Genomic DNA, 13,938 nt, shown 5'->3' on the forward strand with positions numbered 1-13,938 from the left:
ACTTTCCTATGAAAAAGCCGTTTGTGTTTAGGGAAATAATTTTGAAAATCATTCAGAGAAGAACAACCATGTTGATGAAGGATGCTTATTGAGTTTGTACCATATAAGGACTTGAAAGTGAGAATGTATAGACCAGAAATTAGAAGCTTTGGATGAGACCAGTGAGAATGATAGATATTTGAAAGGCTTCAATGTGGAAGAGGGATAATACTTCACTTGTTTTTCTCTGGAAGACAGAATCAGATTTTTAGGTGGAAAAATGCAAAGATAAATTTAAGTTTAATGTCAGAAGAAAAAAAAAATTTTCCTAAGACTAAAATTGATCCAAAAGTGGAATAGGAAACATCAGTAGATAACAATTTCTTCTCCTTCCTTTCATCCTCCTCTGACAGATTACAGGCTCTTTATCTTGATGGTATGGAACATGTGTATATGTGCATGTGTGCATGTGTTTATGTGTGTAGATAACTGTGAACTGGATAGTAAGAAATACTTTATGAAGGCACTAGAAATATACTTTGGAAAATTTATTATAATAGAGAAGATCTGGAGCAACTTTCAAGGAAACAAGTACGAGCAAAGCTGAGAAGCCCAGAATGTCCATGACATTTAGAAATAGTTTGTATATAATTTTGCATTATGAATACTTCATGCTCCAACCAAGTTATTTAGAAAGTAGGAATTTTGTCATATGAATCCATTAAACATTGTGGGAAACGAATAGAATCCAAATGATTTCAGTTCTCTTTGTATCCTAAGTGCTAGCAAATCATGGTTAGCTGATATTATTTTTAATGGAATTCCTTGTAATATTTATGTTTCAATCTTGTTTAATTAAAAATATTTTTAACAATGCCAAATGGTCATTGATTTTTATTTCAAATTACAATCAACTTCAGTTTACTCATTGATAAAGGTGAAGTCTTTTCAGCTGCTTAACAGAAAGAAATATTTCCGTGGTTGATTGAAGAGAGGAACTTTGTATTTATTCTATTATCTTTGAACAACAAAAGGACAATAAGAGTGAAAGTAGCATCTGACTTATCAGAAGCTTGTCATGGGCATTACCCCTTCATCAGAAATAGTAAAAGTCAAGCAGCAATTAAACCAAATTGACTTTTGGGGAAAGAAACACACTCACACACATACATATGTAGTATTTCTGCTTTCTCTTCTTTTCTACCCCTCTCCTCAAGTAAGCATCTGAGTAATGTAAAATTAATGCCAGTTATTGTCCTGAGGACATATGATTTCACTTGTATGTTCATGTGTCCCTGATGACAACTTCTTATTTTTTGAGAATAAATTTTATTTTTGGACATAATTAAAAGTCCTTTAGAGGCAGGTCTTCTAAATTTGATGGTTAATTTGGTTATGGCACTGGGAACAAATTGTTGTCATGATTTGTTGTTGTTTTATTTAATTTTGTTAGGCAGCTTGATTATAAAGAAACAACACTTTTCTCATAAATGGGTTCTGCAGGTCCCTCACAAAGTTTCAGAATTATGGCTTAATGTCCTTAGCTTCTCTCTTCCTATGAAATGATGCACTGAATGAAATCATATTGGGATATAAGTTCAAATATGTTTGGATTAAACAAACAAAAATAATTTTGTTATTTTGTAAGTTTATGCTATAAGTTAAAGTAGCATGGTTTAGTGGATATAGAGCTGACCTCAGAACCAGGATGACCTGGGTTTAAATCCTGTCTCTGAAGTATACCGGTTGAGTGAGCCTAGGCAAGTAACTTAACCTCTCAGTGCCCTAGAGTCTAGGCAGCTCTGTATGACTATGAGTTGTGCAGAAATCGCTCATCTATATTAGAAGGGAATTTTCTCATCTAGGAATTCTTTATGCTAGTGAAATAACTGCTTCAGTCTGTCTCCTTCTGGTATTCTTTTTTAGATACACAAGGCCAGTTCAAATATTTCTCCCCATTCCAGCTCCATTTTTGTGGACCAGATAATGAGAATTTTCTTAAGGCATTTGAAGAAAAGGAGTTCTTAATTTGAGAATCTGGATATATTTTAGGTGGTCCATGGACTTATAAAAAATATCTTTTTTCCCAATAACCTCTAACTGAAATTTAGCATTATTTTCAAATAATGTCTTTACCTTCAAATATTAAAATATGCACACATATATGTATGTATTGTGAATCAGATGTCTGGCAGTCTGGTGAAAACTACGGAATCTTCTCATATATATATATACACGCACATATATGTTCATGTATACACATACACATGTATATATAAACATATAATACTGTATGTATTATATAATCACAATACCTCTTATTTTATAATTTAAATACACATATAATAACTCTATATAAATTTGTAATTCCATGTATCTGTATTAAGAGAGACAGGAGTGGTGGGGAGTGGAGGAGCCCACAGGCTCCACCAGACTGCTGAAGTGTTCTGGACACACAAAAAAGAATCCCCGCTCTATTTCACCTCTTTGTGACTTTGAAAGGTTGCATTTCATAGGTGAGTGGATGAGCACATCAGAATTCAGCCTCAGAAAACCTAGGAAATCTCCTAGTTGGAAAGGGGATATGTGATAATCTATCAAATCTCTGTCCTCAAAAATCATGTCCGAGTGTTGGAAAATGAAAAGGTTCATATTCATTTGGCACCTAAGACTCCTGGCCTCTAGATTCTAAATTTGAGTGTCACCTCCACCTCCATCAGTCAGGATAAGACAAGCTTCTTAAATTTCCCAACTGCCAAGAAACTACCTTCTCTTTCTTCAGTAACATGGTATTTGTTGTGAATGAAGGAAACTTAGCAGGCAGAGATCCTGGAGGACCATATGCAGAGGTAAAAACTCTCTGATCTTTACACAAAAATTAAATATTTTTAACTATGTAGATTATTTGATTCCTGAAGTCCTAAAGTTCAGTTAGAATTTTTTTCGCTTGGTAGTTTCAAAGGCAATGTAGTATGATTTTGGAAATTATGGATACTTTTAGATCATGATCACAGTTCACTTTTACATCCTACTTTCCTATTGAAATTCTATCTAATCTTAAGTAGTTATATGTGTTATCTGCAGAAATATCATCTTTATTTTATAGAAGAAAATTAAAGTTCATGGAAGTTAAGCTAGATGTCTAAGGTTATAGCTGTTATCAGAATTAGGACTGTGATCCAGATCTCTCCTACTTTTTAGTCCTGGGATTTTCTCGCTATACTACAAGGTAATATTAAATGCCTATTATTTGTGGGCAAGAAATACCACTTCAGTAGACAGTTGTGAGGGAAGGATTAATAGACATTGTTGGATTTGAGTTTACTAGATCTTTAGTTGCAATACAATATTACACTATTTGGACAGGTGGCAGAGTGGGAGAAAGACATATTAATTCACATCTTTAATTCCTTTTTTATATTTTGTTTTCTTTGTTATATTTTATTCCTGCTTTCTGATAATATCTAGTGCAATCTGTCAGGCCTAATATTGATCAGAGTTTATATACCATAAGAATTAGAGTGTCAAGAAGCCCTGAAGGCCATTTATTCTAATGTCTTCATTTTATTTGCCCAACGTCATAGCCAAAGTTTGAACTTAAGTAAATGAATCATGTATATAGAGCTGGGAAGGACCTCAGAGTTTGTTAAAGGAATCCCCTCATTATTACACATAAATAAACTAAAAGTAGATCTAGTTATAAAATGAGGGGATCTTTTGACTCCATTTCTTTTCACCCACTGCCCCCCACTCCCAGAATCCTCTTATCTCTTACTTCTACTTCCTAGCTTCTTTTAACTCTTTAAGACTCAGTTCAAACTTAACCTTCTGTAAAAGATTTTTCAGTTTCTTCCTCTCCTCCCAACTTACTAATTAATACTTCCTCTGAACTTATCTCCCATTTAGCATGTATAAATCTTGCTAGTATAATTTTGTTTGCCCTCCGTTGGACTGTCAACTCCTTGAGAGCAGGGACAGCATTTTTTGTGAAATTTCCTTTCTTTTTCCTTTTTCCTTCCTTATTTCCTTCCTTCCTTCCTTCCTTGCTTGCTTCCTTCCTTCCTTCCTTCTCTTCCTTCTTGTTGAGCACATACCTGATAAATAGTAAGTGCTTAATAAATGTTTGTTGATTGTGTCACCTATCATGTTCCCTGAAATAAAAATTCAGCAAGTAAACATTTCTTTTACTGGTTTATATTCACTACAAAGTTTTGGAATAACAAAAAAGTAAATATTTACTAAGTTACAAAAGTTTTTTAACAGTTAACCCAGAGCTTCAGTACCTCTAGATGTGGGGAAAGCTATCATTTATACTTAGATAAGTATGTCATATCCACAGAGACAAGGTGCCCCCATATCCTCTGAATAAATTACCAGCCAAAATAAACTACCAGGATAACTATCATCATCACCATATGGTACTTCAAGATTTGCAAAGTGTTATATTTTATTGCAACTGTATGGGGAGAGATGTGTTTAATATCCATTTGCAAATAAGAAAAGTGAGATTGAGTGACATCAAATCAAAGGACTAGTTAGTGAGCATTGTAAATAGGGTTTGATCCCAAGTCTCTCTTCATTATCAGTAGAGTAAATTTAGCACTAAATGAGTGATCGCTAAAGTGGAGTTAACAGGCTTCTGTTTAGTCATCACGCAACCATCAGGTTCTAGATCAACTAGTGAAAGATGGGAAAGTACTCACTTTTCCAGGTACAACCAGTTATTGTCTCCCACCTTGTCTAGCCTCTCTACCTTTCTCCTATCACAAAGCATTCATTGCTCCCCCTTTTAACTCCTGAATTCTCCATCCTAAAATCTCCCAGTTTTTTTCTTTATACTCCAGTTGTTATCTTCCAGCCCATCATAATGAGATCTGAACCTGAACGCATCTGGTGATGTATAGCTGCAGCTGCTCAAGTTCCAGTGGGGAATTTGCACCTCCTTCTCTAGCATATCAGTTCCTTTCTTTCCAGATTACTCTGCAACTGTGACATGTATATAAGATTCCTCCCCATTACACCTCCAACACACACACACATACACACACACATACTCACACTTTTCTTTTATATGAGGGTGACTAAGTTACATAGGATGAGTTGGCAAAGATAAATTCTAATCTGCACTGCCTTCCAGGTGCCTAGGTTTGTAACCTCCAAGTCATCTCTCACTTGTAACTTTCACTCAGCCCATATATGCAACCACTTGCCAAATCCTGTTCTTACTGTATCCACATCTCTTGCATTTGTCCCCTTTCTCTCCCCTCTCACAATTACCAGCCAGGATCAGAACCTCCCAATTAATTTTCCTACTTTAAGTGTCTTCCCACTTCAATCTATTTTCCACAAACCTGCCAAAGTTATTTTCGTTTGTTTTTTTTTATTATTTTTTAATGTTTAACAATCACTGCCATACAATTGAGATTTTATCCCCCCCACACCTACCCCCCACTACCCCCCTCCCTCCCCATGACTGCATACAGTTCTGTATAGGTTCTACATATACTTTCCTATTGAGTACATTTTCACCATAGTCATGCTATGTAGTCGGACTAAAATAAATGGAAGAAATCATATAACAAATCAAAACATGATACACAAAAACATACACATACACAAACATGATCTGCTACATTCTGCGAATGACTTCCATATTTCTTTCTCTGAGTGTGGAAGGCATTTTGCCTTAGAGAACCTCCACTGCGATTTTTTTTTTTAAGAAGTTCTTGCGTTATTACAAAATTCCAGGTCTACCAGAAAAAACTCTCGCACACTGTGGTCTTTGCTGTGCACAAAGTTCTCCTGGTTCTGCTCCTTTAACTCAGCATCAAGTCATATAAGTCCTTCCAGGTCTCTCTGAAGTCTTCTTGTTCATCATTTCTTATGGCACAATAGTACTCCATTACATTCATATACCATAATTTATTCAGCCATTCCCCAATTGATGGACATCCCCTTGACTTCCAGTTTTTGGCAACTACAAAGAGTGCTGCTATAAATATTTTTGTACATGTGGGACCCTTTCCCATTTTTATGATCTCTTGGGGATACAGTCCTAGTATGATTTTGCTGGGTATGCACATTTTTGTAGCCCTTTGGGCATAGTTCCAAATTGCTTTCCAGAATGGTTGGATGCACTTGCAGCTCCACCAACAATGAATTAGTGTTCCAACTCTCCCATGTCCTCTCCAGCATTTATCATTTTCTTGTTCTGTCATGTTTGCCAATCTTATAGGTGTGATGTGGTACCTCAGAGTTGTTTTGATTTGCATCTCTCTAATCAATAGTGATTTAGAGCATTTTTTCATATGATTATAGATATCTTTAATTTCTTCCTCTGAAAATTGCCTGTTCATATCCTTTGACCATTTATCAATTGGGGAATGACTTGTATGATTATACATTTGAGTCAGTTCTCTATATATTCTAGAAATGAGGCCTTTATCCCTGAGCTTAGCTGTAAAAATTCTTTCCCAATTTACTACAGCCCTCCGGATTTTGGTTGCATTGGGTTTGGTTGTGCAAAAACTTCTCAGTTTAATGTAATCAAAATTATCCATTTTTCATTTCATAATGCTTTCTATCTCTTCTTTAGTCAAAAATTCTTCCCTTCTCCATAAATCTGATAAATACACTATTCCTTGCTTCTCCAGTTTATTCATGGTATCAATCTTTATACCTAAATCATGTACCCATTTGGACTTTATTCTTGTGTGTGGTGTCAGGTATGGGTCTATGCCTAATTTCCGTCACACTGTTATCCAGTTTTCCCAGCAATTTTTTCAAACAATGAGTTCTTATCCCAGAAGCTGGGGTCCTTGGGTTTATCAAACAGAAGGTTGCTATATTCCTTGCCTACTGCGTCTTGAGTGCCAAGTCTATTCCACTTGTCTCCCTCTCTGTTTCTTAGCCAATACCAAGTGGTTTTGATAATTGCTGCTTTATAGTACAATTTGAGGTCTGGTAGCGCTAGGCCACCTTCCCAAGCATTTCTTTTCATTAGTCCCTTTGATATTCTGGACCTTTTGTTTTTCCAAATGAATTTTGATGTTATTTTATCCAGCTCTAGAAAATAATTGTCTGATAGTTTAATTGGTATGGCACTAAATAAGTAAATTAATTTAGGTAGAATTGTCATTTTTATTATGTTAGCACGGCCTACCCATGAGCAACTAATGTTTTTCCACTTACTTAAATCTGACTTTATTTGTGCAAAAAGTGTCTTGTTATTGTGTTCATATAATCCCTGGGTTTGTTTTGGCAGGTAAACTCCTAAGTATTTTATACTGTCTACCCTAGCTTTAAATGGGATTTCTCTTTCTATCTCTTGCTGTTGGACTTTGTTGCTAATATATAGGAATGCAGAAGATTTGTGTGGGTTTATTTTGTAACCTGCAACTTTGCCAAAGTTGTTTATTATTTCAAGTAATTTTTTACTTGAATCTCTGGGATTCTCTAAGTAAATCATCATATAGTTATTTTCTTAAAATGTACTTCTGAACCTGTCTCCCTTGACTAATCAGTAAACTCCGGTGGCTACCTATAACCTCCAAGATGAAATATAACCTCTTCTGGGATTTAAAACCCTTCACAATCTATTTTCCAGCTAAAATATAAATCATTCTTCTTCCTATAATATAAAGTTCAACCAAACTTAATAGGAAATTAAATTAAATCACTCATTTAGCAGGACTATACAAAAAGGAAAAGTCACAGATTTATATGGAAAATGTTCTGTTAAGGTGAAATCAGAAATATGTATGTATGTGTATATGTCTGTATAATTTGAGTATACATATATACAACATATTTGGGCAAATGTATAATTCACCCATTTATTACATTGTGGAAATTAATAAACAATATAGTTACTAACATAATCCCTATTTCACTAGACTCTATGCCATGTAAATATTAGCAATTATACTTTGTAAGTATGAAAATATTGTTGAGAAAGATGGCTTGAAAGAAAATGGAAGAGACTATTTTGCTGTCACATCAAAGAAGCTGGAAAGACAGAAAAAATAATGCTCTAAATTTTTCTTATTGGTATTATTTTAATACTTATCTTTCAAAGACAAACCAAATGTTGAGAAGGTATTTTGTTTGGTATCATGAGTGAACTGAACAGTGGAACTGTTTTCAGAAACAATGTGACTGAAGTACTAGTGTTGGTTATAGGTGATTCGGCCTATGATCTTTTTCACAACTAAAATAAAAAAGCTTTTTTATTATTGATTATATTGTTAATAACTTATGTAATAAGTAATTTTAATGAAGTTAATCCTATGAGATTATTGATATTAATATAGAGGGAATTATGGGTAACTACTTATGTGGAAAGAGGTTTCTTAAGTTTATTAAAATAAGAAAAAAACTACATGTAATCTCCCCTGTCCCTATGGAAATATAAAAGAACTTTTCAAAAATAATGAAATAGATTAAACCACATAACTCTCCAGAACAGAAAAGCTATTTCTTGGTACCATGTATTTGTACCATAAATATTTCTAAAATATAACAAATATCATTTATTTCATACTTATATTTTGAATTTACATGTTTTTAACAAACAAAAAATATGAGTATATATGCATATCATAAGCAATATACATATATTATAAATGCAATTTGGGAATGAACTTCCTATATATCATAGCTTGTATGCATGTGCACATATATGAAGGTATACATACACACATGTACACACATATCCAAAATTGTGACTATGAATAACACAGGATGAAGGGAACACACATTTATGAGATGTCTATTGTATGCCAGACATGTTGTGCTAAGTGCTTCTCTGTCTCTCTCTCTGTTTTTCTATCTCACTTTCCCTGTGTCTCTCTGTTTCTGTCTCTCTACGTCTCTCTCAAAATAAGTATGGAACTTCTAGCTTACAATTTTCACTTCTTGACTTAGGCCAGAATCAATCAGAGACCACTACTGAGCTGAGTAATGGGAGCAAGGTCATATAGTACAAAGAAAATTTACCTGTAGATAATGTCCTGTGTACTACTTTTCTCAGTTATTAACTCTCTACTTGGGAGCAGCTAGGTGGTGCAGTGGATAGAGCACTAGTGCAGGAGTCAGGAGGACCTGAGTTCAAATCTCACCCCAGACACTTGACTCTCACTAGCTGTGTGACCTTGGGCAAGACACTTAACCCCAATTGCCTCTTCCTGGGTCATCTCCAATCATCCTGATGAATATCTGGTCACCGGATTCAGATGGCTCTGGGGGAGAAGTGAGGCTGGTGACCTGCAAATCTCTCCCTTACTCAAAACATAGTCAAGTACAAGTCACGTCATCATTTCTCTGATGGCATGGTGTTCTTCAGCAACAAAGGATGAACATACAGCAGAACTCTCTACTTCAACTCAAGAAAATCTCTTCAAAGAATCATAGAACACAAGAGATGAAAAGATTCTTAAAGATCACCTCCCCCAACCCCTTTATTTTATAGATGAAGAAATTGAAGACTCAAGAAGGAAGGAAGTTTATCCAAGTTCACAAACCCAGTAAAAGTTGGAGATGGAACTCAAAACAGAATTTGACTAGATGATGTAGAAAGTCCTTTCTAGTTCTGCAATTGGAATCTCATGATCTAAAGCTCTAATTTATTTTAGCATTTTTTTCCCCAACAAAATTCACATCCTTTCTTCACCTCTCTTATCTCCAATGATGTTTTTCAAATAATATATGACTTCTAAGGTCTTCCATCTCTAAAATTCCGTGATTCTATAATGGACCTCCCACTCTTCTTCCAAACAACAATAGAAGCCCCAACAACAGAAACAACACCTGCAGCAGAAAAAAAAGTCATGTTACTTCTCTCAAGTGTGCCTTCTTCGTATCCCTTTTCCAAAGCATCTCCAGATGACTGAAACACCTAGTTCAAAAACTACAACCCACTTTGGATCCAGTAAATTCCTTCCCTGACCACCCCTCCCTTACTCCCAATCTCAGGCCTGAGGAATGTCATTGACTTTCAATTCAATAATATAGTTGAGGTGAGATATCTATCTATCTTGACTCAAATTGTCATTAATCTGTTAATCAGATGTACTCATTCCCACACTTATCTCTTGACAATTTCTTCCAATGCCCTAACTCTTACCTAGTATCCATATAACTTTGTGATAGGGCCCCTATCTACTCGGCTTCCCTTTTTTCTATAAAATTTCCCCCTCAAGGTAACAAATTTATTCCCTAAATAGGGAGGGGATTATGGTTTCAAGTCTCAAATTGGACTGATTTAATCTTACTTCCTGGTAGCCTTTGATGTGGCTGTCTGGTCACCTAATGGCACATTGCACACCCACTTGACAAAAGGCCCTTCAGACTTTGTGTATTTTTCAGGAATACAAATCACCTTAGCCTGCTCTTCTGCTGGCCAGACACCATAAAGAGGCCAAGCTGGGCCCTGTCTATTAAGCTGGAGTATTTTCATTGAAAACTCTTTCTATGGTAAGTAAACTTTCTTTTGTTAACTGCTGAAAGACTTCTGAATGTCTCCTTTGGTGTGAATATAAAACCTGATCTAATAGGGTACCAACCTAAGTCAGACCTTCTCCCAACAGGATGATGTGATTACTTCTGCCTTTGCATGGTTTTTGGTTTTTCTTTCTTGATTTTAGGCTAATGAATATCCCATAATGGATATCAACTTTGGTGGAAACATTGTGAATTTGAAAAGTATGAAGGTCCAGAAAATTCTGAAACTACATCAGTTTGTAGCATCCCTAGAATGACCTTGGCTGATATCAGAGGAAATTATTACATCATAAAGAAAAAAAAAATGTCCACCAACAGGAAGATTAACTCAAGCTAACTTTGCCAGCCCATGCTGCCAACTCCCCACATTTCCAGTATACAAGCTCCAGGATTCGTTGGATGACACAGTGTCAAGGCAAAAGACAAAATGCTTGATTAGCAGTCTTATAAAAACTGATTTGTATTCTGACTAGGCTTAGCAGTAACCTTATTTTAAGTTACACAACGTCATTCTTATCTTTTGTTCTCATTGTTGAAGAGCATTCTGATTCTTTTACGCTTGTTCTTTTGAGTAGGAATAACTTACCTTTTCCATACTCCACTCACATTTTTACTTCAACCATTTCTTTGATGGCCCTAGGCTTGAGATATAACTTTAGCTGTAATTAACATCTCTCTAGGTACAGGTTTGTTAGTGAGATGAGTGTGAGAAAGGACCCCTTGACCCTGGCCTTCACCCTTCTCAGTAGAGGCAGAATCCCCTAGCAGTGAATCTAGAAAAACTACATGAGTTGGTACAGGACAGGAAAAAGGGATTGCTCAAACCCTGGTGACCTCAGCTGAGCGTTCCCTTAGTGTTATAACTGGGTTTATGAATAAAGGCCTTTTGTAAAAAATGGCATTTGAGCCATGTTTTGAAGAATATTAATGATTTTATGAGGTGAATATGAGGAAGCAGTGCATTTTGAATTGATATGTGGAGGGGGTGGAAGGATGGGAAACTACTTGTTCAAAGTCACAAAGGAAAGAAATGCAATGTGTTACCTTACTTTATGTAAGGTAAGACCTAAGAGACAACTTTAAGTATGTAATTCTTTGCCTCCCAGTTAGAATATGAGTTCCCTGAGGGCAAAGACCATGCTCAAAGGAAGCATAAGACAAAACTATGAAATTCATCTACATATATTTTATTTTTTCTTGCCTTATACTTCTAACAGGAGCATAACCACTTTTAGCAAGTACACTTGCTATGTTTTTGTTAGTTCATTTGTTAACCTGATAAAGATGGAATGTATTTTTCCTCCCAGGAATATTCAAATTTCAAAGAAGATGAGAGAGATCAGAGTGAGAAAGAGAAAAAGAGAGAGAGACAGAGACAGAGAGAATGAATGAATGAATGAGAATGAGAGACAATGATGTGATATATACAGTATGGTGTAGTGGAAGGATTTTTGGATTACAAGCTAGGAGATGTGAATTCTGACCATATTCATGTTAATAATGAGTTGCATTATATGGAGAAAATAAAATTTCCTTTGAGCCTCCATTTCCTTTATAGAAATGAGACAGCTGGACTAGATCATGTCCAAGGCCCCTCCTTGCTCTCATAGGCTATGCTTTTGTGGAGGGTAGAATTTCACCCCATGGAATAATTGAGTGTCTCTCCAATTACATACATGAGGAAATGTCCATTCCACTGAGATGATAATAGAGTAAAAATATCTTAACATAATAATTGCTTTTAAGATTTTGATATTTTTCATAATTGTTTATGTTTGTAACTTCTACTAAAATCTGTGCATTCCTCCTAGTGGGATGGGGTTGAATCAGGGTCTTCAAAGACTACAAAGAGTATAGTTTCTGACAGATTTCACCAAAATAAATGCACTATGAGTGAAGCTTGACAATATATCGTGTCATTCAAGAGCTAGACTATCAGAGTTAGCAAAGGCTGAGGACAAGAATGTTAGGCATGAAGTAATTCTTCCTTTTTGGCCATGGAAATATATTAAGCAGTCTATCAGGGTACAGAAGGATTGCAATGTACTCCAGCAGGAGAAATCATACCAATGAAACCTGCAATCCTTGAAATATTAAAGAGTTAAATCAGGCTCATTTTTATAGTGATTTGTTGCTTACTTATAGACTTTTATTAGAATAACATGGTTTTGTGTAGAGTACCTTGGCTACCTCAGTGTATCAAGAACAACTGACAATAACCTACAGTTCTATGCTGTTTTAAAGTTTAAAAGTTTTATATACATTGCCTTAAGTAAGCCTCAGAATGACCCTTTGAGGTAGGTACTGGAGGATGGTTATTATTCTTATTTCCCAAGTAAGAAAACTGAGGCTCAGACTTGAGCAATGTCTTGCTCATTTTCTTATGACTGATGTGAGAGGCAATATTTGAATCCATACCTTTCAACTCCAGGGCCTGGTATTCTATTCATTATGCAGCATTGAACAATGCAAGTACATTAACAGTATGAGTTGAGAACATAAGGTGCAATCACAGGGACAGGTAGGTGTCTTTGAGAAAGATGATTCACTGCATATTTATAATGCTTGAGATATTTTCACTGGAATTATGAATAAACTAACATCAACAAATTAATTCTGATATTTTTCCCATCTTCAATTTTATAATCATGACTTTACATATATTTCAGACACAGAGCAAGACTTTTAACTTCCATTCAAATTAAAATTCCTACCATATCAACACTTTATTCAGGAGTCAAGATCAAAGATCTAATTGAAACAAGTAGCCCCAAATACTGTGGCAAAATCACCCACTTTGAAGAACCAAGTGGTATATTTTTATGCCTGGGCAGCAGCTTGCTTGAAATTCATGAAAGTCAGAGCTTGGGGAGCTGTTGTCAGACAATTACTTCGTGTTATTTATTAGTTCTCACATTCTGTTTCAAAATGTTTCTCAGCGCAATGAAGTTAATCTCTTCCTCAGTGTGATTAAGAAAGATAAAAAAAAAATGAGATAGTAGCATGTATTTCTGGAGTAACTGCTTTGTGTCTATCACTGTTAGATGCTATGGGGGAGAAAAATAAGTATCCAGTTTATTCTCTGCTCTCCAGGAGCTTACAAGTTAATTGGGTGGAATAGATATTCCTGTAAGTTATTGATTAGTAGAACAAGGCTGCAATAAATGACTATGAGATAGAGACAAGTGCTAAACTAGGAATATAGTAGGCAAGTGCAAACTTAATATGCGTCAATGGTGTATTGCAACAGTGGAAACAGCTAATGCTATTTTAGGCTGCTAATACTCAGAATCAAAGAAGTGATATTCATGCTGTGCTCTGCCCTGGCCAGATCACATCTATCATCTTCTGATCAATTCTGGGTACCACGTTTAGGAAGCATATTAATCATCTGAAAAATGCCAACAGGAAAGCAACCAAGGAAGTGAGTGATTTGCCATAACATCATGGCATATGATG

At 35.4% G+C, this 13,938-nt stretch overlaps 1 long non-coding RNA gene across 1 annotated transcript; it reads right to left on the minus strand.

Annotated features, from left to right (window-relative positions):
* Positions 1–9,465: 9,465 nt before the first annotated feature.
* On the minus strand, positions 9,466–10,716 carry LOC140498465 (uncharacterized). Its single transcript, XR_011965100.1, has 2 exons — positions 10,542–10,716; positions 9,466–9,786 (listed from the first exon to the last, which is right to left on the minus strand). It is a non-coding gene; the product is annotated as an uncharacterized lncRNA (long non-coding RNA).
* Positions 10,717–13,938: the final 3,222 nt, after the last annotated feature.

This window comes from Notamacropus eugenii, chromosome 4, assembly GCF_028372415.1.
Source record: "Notamacropus eugenii isolate mMacEug1 chromosome 4, mMacEug1.pri_v2, whole genome shotgun sequence".
NCBI lineage: Eukaryota > Metazoa > Chordata > Mammalia > Diprotodontia > Macropodidae > Notamacropus > Notamacropus eugenii.